Raw genomic sequence first — 6,501 nt, 5'->3', positions numbered from 1 at the left:
TCCTTCCCCCTCCTAGTAGGAGTCCTACTCCTACTAGGAGAAGGACTCCTCCTTGGCGCGCCTATAGGGCCGGCCGGCCTCCTCCCCTTGCTCCTTTATATACGGGGGCAGGGGGCACCCCTAGACACACAAGTTGATCTCCAAGATCGTTCTCTTAGCCGTGTGCGGTGCCCCCCTCCACCATAATCCTCGATAATATTGTAGCGGTGCTTAGGCGAAGCCCTGCGACGGTAGAACATCAAGATCGTCACCACGCCGTCGTGCTGACGGAACTCTTCCCCGACACTTTGCTGGATCGGAGTCCGGGGATCGTCATCGAGCTAAACGTGTGCTAGAACTCGGAGGTGCCGTAGTTTCCGTGCTTGATCGGTCGGGCCGTGAAGACGTACGACTACATCAACCGCGTTGTCATAACGCTTCTGATTTCGGTCTACGAGAGTATGTGGACAACACTCTCCCCTCTCGTTGCTATGCATCACCATGATCTTGCGTGTGCGTAGGAAATTTTTGAAATTACTACGTTCCCCAACAGTGGCATCCGAGCCTAGGTTTTATGTGTTGATGTTATATGCACGAGTAGAACACAAGTGAGTTGTGGGCGATATAAGTCATACTGCTTACCAGCATGTCACACTTTGGTTCGGCGGTATTGTTGGATGAAGTGGCCCGGACCGACATTACGCGTACGCTTACGCGAGACTGGTTCTACCGCCGTGCTTTGCACACAGGTGGCTGGCGGGTGTCAGTTTCTCCAACTTTAGTTGAACCGAGTGTGGCTACGCCCGGTCCTTGCGAAGATTAAAACAGCACCAACTTGACAAACTATCGTTGTGGTTTTGATGCGTAGGTAAGATTGGTTCTTGCTTAAGCCCGTAGCAGCCACGTAAAACTTGCAACAACAAAGTAGAGGACGTCTAACTTGTTTTTGCAGGGCATGTTGTGATGTGATATGGTCAAGACGTGATGAAATATAAGTTGTTATATGAGATGATCATGTTTTATTGAAGTTATCGACAACTGGCAAAATCCTTATGGTTGTCTCTCTATTGCATAAGATGCAAGTGCCCAATAATTGCTTTACTTTATCGCTATGCGATAGCAATAGTTGCAATAGCAATTGTTGGTGAGACGACCATGTGACGACACATTGATATAGATCAAGATGATGGAGATCATGGTGTCATGCCGGTGACGATATAGATCATGATAGTACTTTGGAGGTAGAGATCAAAGGCGCAAGATGATGATGGCCATATCATGTCATATATTTAGATTGCATATGATGTTTATCTTTTATACATCTTATTTTTGCTTTGTTTGACGGTAGCATTTTAAGATGATCTCTCACTAATTATCAAGAAGTGTTCTCCCTGAGTATGCACCGTTGCGAAAGTTCTTCGTGCTGAGACACCACGTGATGATCGGGTGTGATAGGCTCTATGTTCAAATACAATGGGTGCAAAACAGTTGCACACATGGAATACTCAGGTTATATTTGACGAGCCAAGCATATACAGATATGGCCTCGGAACAGGGAGACCGAAAGGTCGAGCGTGAATCATATAGTAGATATGATCAACATAGTGATGTTCACCATTGAAACTACTCCATCTCACGTGATGATCGGACATGGTTTAGTTGATTTGGATCACGTGATCACTTAGAGGATTAGAGGGATGTCTATCTAAGTGGGAGTTCTTAAGTAATATGATTAATTGAACTTTAATTTATCATGAACTTAGTCATGGTAGTATTAGCATATCTATGTTGTAGATCAATAGCTCGCGTTGTTGCTTTCATATGTTTATTTTGATATGTTCCTAGAGAAAATTGTGTTGAAAGATGTTAGTAGCAATGATACGAATTAGATCCGTGATCTGAGGTTTATCCTCATTGCTGCACAGAAGAATTATGTCCTTGATGCACCGCTAGGTGACAAACCTATTGCAGGAGCAAATGCAGACGTTATGAACGTTTGGCTAGCTCAATATGATGACTACTTGATAGTTTAGTGCACCATGCTTAACGGCTTAGAATCGGGACTTCAAAGACGTTTTGAACGTCATGGACCATATGAGATGTTCCAGGAGTTGAAGTTAATATTTCAAGCAAATACCCAAGTTGAGAGATATGAAGTCTCCAACAAGTTCTATAGCTAAAAGATGGAGGAGAATCGCTCAACTAGTGAGCATGTGCTCATATTGTCTGGGTACTACAATCACTTGAATCAAGTGGGATTTAATCTTCACTACACCACAACACTTGATTGGGGGCAATTAACTGCCGGGAGAAATGTCAAAACAGGGTCAAACCATCTGCCGGGGATCGTGTTACTGCCGGCAGAAGCACTTAAAGACAGATAAACTACCGGGGGAAGTACATACAAGAAGGCGTGCACACTGCCAGCAATAATTAAGATCACTCTATCTGCCGGCACAACTAAACCCAGGCCCGCAGTCTGCCGGGAGACCTGTGGGGGGAGACGTCAAATTGTTGAGCCAAGCGCGCGAAGAAGCCCAAAGCGTTTGTACCAAACAAAATATAGCAGCCGGCCCGACCAGTTTTCCGCAAACCGAACCCTCGTCCCCAACCCTCCTCCCCAACCGCCGCTGCCGCCCCCACAACCAAGCCCTCCAACCACGAGCCCCTCTGCCCACGACCGCAACTTCCACCGCCGACTCCCTCCGCCGCAGGTTTCCACCATCCTCGTCCTTGCCAAGGTCGACAGCGAGCACCGCCTGTTCCCCGCGCCTATTGCCACTCCTCTGCTCCTTGGTCCCCGCACGAGCTCACGCGCAGCAAGTACGCAGCACTCCCCCATGGCGTCGTCGCCACGGCCTATCCTCAGCGCCGCCCCTGCTGCTGGCCCTCACCGGCCGAGCGCCTCGCCGCTGGTCCGCCGCCCGACCTCCTTCAGCCTCTGCGCCCATGGACTGCTTCCACCCACGTCTCTGGTCATCGACGCCTCGCCTAGCCTGCGCCACGGCCCGTGGCCGCTGCACCACCACCGCGTCGTAGGTTCCCCGTCCTTGCCCTAGGTCGCTGGCCTTGTTCTTCCTTGTCCAGGAGATCTCGGCCAGCATTGCTCCAGATCTCGGCCAGCTATTAAGCCTCCTCCACCGCCTGTTGCTGCTTTGCTCCTCTGGCGGCTGCAGCAAGAGCCATTCCTGCTATTGGCTCTCTCCTCCACTGACTACCAGCCAGAAAAATCCATCGCAAGGTAAGCCTCTCATGATGCATTCTTTTTTTGGCAGCATGATGTATGTATCGATTGTATGAGCCAGAAAAAACATTTGAATTGAATTGATGTATGTCCAGGAGCTTGGGGTCATCTCTCATGCAATGTATTTGATTTGTTTTTTATGTATGACTATATGACAGATTGACCCTCTCCCATGTCTGCATTTTTAATTATAGATCTAATTAACGAATACAATCAGTTTCTTTGGGATGACGCACCTAAATACAGTCAAGTCTGCAGTGATTAGAAATTTTGGATGCTTTGGGGCATTTTCAGATGATCTAATGTGCCTATTCAGTTTATGAAAAAGAATAATGTGCCTATTTAGACCAGTTATAACAGGAAGGTGTATTAAGTGTAAATATCAAGGAACCACAACTGTTTGGGCATAGGTTCTAGAAAACACAATTTTTAGGGAGAACGAATCACTTAACTGCAACAATTGGGGCGGAGACCTCGAGCTAGCTATCCTGGTGCAGGGGTTGCATCACTGCTTCATCTCGTCCTTGACAGAACTACTCCACTTAGGCAACTAAAAACCCATAAGGCACATACTTGGTCTTTCTTCTACTTCAAGCACCTCTACTTTGAGCACGTTGCTCAGTCCAAGGCAAGTTCTTTGTCCAATTTTCTGCTTACAAATCCTGTCTAATATTTTGAACCATTATACTGTGTTATGTGCATGTGGGGGAGAGGACGTGAATGGATCTGAGGAGCAGCAAGTTTACATGGGTGGATGTCTGCAGTGGAGCTCTTATTTGAGCCTGATACACTATACTCTGGTGGCTAGTACTCTGGTTTGAGTAATGTTCAGGTGATATGCATCTCCTTTATTCTGTACTGCACTGTTGTGTTTTCTGGTTCAATTTGAAGCTTGTTCATCCCCAATGAATTTCTAGAGAGTTAATTAGCCTTGATATGCCCCGTCCGGCTGCCGCATGGGAGGCCCGACGCCCCTGTCCCCTCGAGTCCTGGCCGCGCGCCCTCGAGCATATCCGTGCCCCCATGATCTGCCCCATGCAGCCAATCCTCCATGACGCTGGCTTGCATTTACTTCAATTTATTTATTAGAGTTAGAAAATGTCCATGAAATTAAATTGCATGCTATTTAGATTAACTTATGTATAAACAAATAATCCTACAGTACTAGGTATATAAACGGATAATCCTACAATAGGGAGAACTGGACTGAAATTTATTGTAATATCTTATATTAGAAAAAAGGTTTATTTGTTAGCTATTAGAGTTACACAGGACCATTACATGATTTAGATTTCGAATGCTACTGATGGAAAATAGTTGAACTGATAGTGTTTTGCATATCTAGGCCATATACATTGTCTAGAAGATATAGGACAGCAAGTCCAAACTATAAGTGAGCTGCAACCATCGTCTCCTATTTTTGTGTAGTTTTCGTACTTCCTTTAATATTTGCAAAGACAAGCATGAGTGATATCCGTGTGTTGATTTCGTAATCCGGCACTCATGTGAAGGTGAATATCTTCGGAAATAAGAATGACTCAGGGAGGATAAAGTGACATGGATGACAGATTAGAAGATGCAATGGCAGCGGGCGTGAAGTAAGAAAAAGAGCAGAGAGTGTTAGAAGAAATAATGAGGTGATAAGGTCTCTAAATGTTCTTTATCTCACGGAAGTTATAATGTGCTATGTAGCCAAAAATTTAACAAATATATATGTGCATGTACTCTAGGTTGGCCATTTGAAACATGTTCAAGAACATGTTATTAGTCGGTAATAATTATAGTTAAATGTTTATTAATAAATTTCATTGCTTCAGTGTACTCTTTTTGATGAACTCTGATAGTGATTATTGCCTTTCCACCTACAGATCATTTTAGGACTTTAGAATTTTGACAGAAGCAATGTTGGGTCTGCTGTCATAGATGTACATACAGTGTGGTACATTTTTTTCATGCTCTATTACTGTTTAGCTCTTGCACATATGTGAAATAATGTTTAGTTCTGATTTCGTTTGATGGATGACAAGTGAGACCTAAATCAAACAATCATGGACATGGGTTTCTTGAAACATATCTGAATTTTAGTTCTGAGTTCTTCGCATGTTACACACATAGGGAAGTAGAAGAAAATTTGGTTATATCATGTGTTAGGGGATGTTCTATGTGCAACTAGCTATTCCTAAATTGGTCCAAGACTTCATTTTCTTCAAGCATGAATAAGAAGAAACAATTAAAATGGTGAGTGGAGAGACTGATGCTGTGTTGCAGCTGATGCTACTCCTTTTCCTGTCCTCTGCTTTGGTGACCCTCCTCTACACGCTATGCTGGTGGTGCTGCTGCCGAGCTGCCCCTCTTCTCGTAAGAGTCGTTCTTGTTCTTTTGCTGATAGATAGAAGCACTAGATTGTGCCTTTATTAGTTGCATATTTATATTTATCAAGAGATTATTTAGCATGCAGATGCACTTTGGACTAACCTCAAACTTCACTTCACTTTTTTCAGCTCAACATTATAAACAAGGCCTTGAACACATCTCCTGAAGGTTTGACAAGATCTTGAAGGTGCTGGAGGTTTGGCAAGATCTGCAAGGCGTCCATACTTAATTTTTCTGCTCATTTTGGTGCTTATTTTAGCACATAAGCCGATGTATGCTCATTTTGGATGTGAAACACATCTAGGAACATGTCTTTTTTTCACTTTTGTGGCACAACATCCTTAATGTATCAACAAACATGTATTTGGTCGCTTATGAATGAAATGAAACTTAAGGTTTTGGATGTGGCTTATATGTAACTTTGATTGAGAAGTATGTATGAGCTGTGAGATCTGGCATGATTGTCCGAACATACTAAATGTATATTAAATTAGGGATAAGCTGCGTAGAATTTTTTTAGTGAAATCAATGTGATGGCATGTTAACTGCCGGGGTAACAAGGTTCTGCCGGCAGATTTATTGTCGGGTGACTGTAGTTCCCATGCCATGATCAATTTGCCGGGAGAAATAGAACTGCCGGGAAATAAAACAGACAGGGCAGACAAACTGCCGGGAATAGTTTATCTGCCGGGACAAGTAATCCCCGGCAGCCATTCTTGTGGCAGTTCTATCTGCCGGGAGAAACTCCCTCCCGGCAGTATATCTGCCGTCTTAAGTGCATTCTCCCGGCAGATTACATGTCGTTGCATCTATGTTGTGGTGTAGTGCTTCCAGATAAAATAGTGATTGACAGAATTCTCTAGTCACCATCACCAAGTTAGTAGAACTTCGTGATGAACTATAAT

The 6,501-nt window shown here is 44.2% G+C and overlaps 1 long non-coding RNA gene across 1 annotated transcript; it reads left to right on the top strand.

Moving 5' to 3' along the window:
• Nucleotides 1-3,467: 3,467 nt before the first annotated feature.
• LOC119334242 lies at nt 3,468-5,995 on the top strand. The gene is made up of 3 exons (XR_005161255.1): nt 3,468-4,055; nt 4,735-5,581; nt 5,725-5,995. It is a non-coding gene; the product is annotated as an uncharacterized LOC119334242 (long non-coding RNA).
• The last annotated feature ends 506 nt before the right edge of the window (nt 5,996-6,501 follow it).

The sequence above is a fragment of the Triticum dicoccoides genome, chromosome 7A (genome assembly GCF_002162155.2).
Source record: "Triticum dicoccoides isolate Atlit2015 ecotype Zavitan chromosome 7A, WEW_v2.0, whole genome shotgun sequence".
NCBI lineage: Eukaryota > Viridiplantae > Streptophyta > Magnoliopsida > Poales > Poaceae > Triticum > Triticum dicoccoides.
The sequence above is the reverse complement of the archived record's forward strand: the minus strand, read 5'-3'. Positions and strand labels throughout refer to the sequence as shown.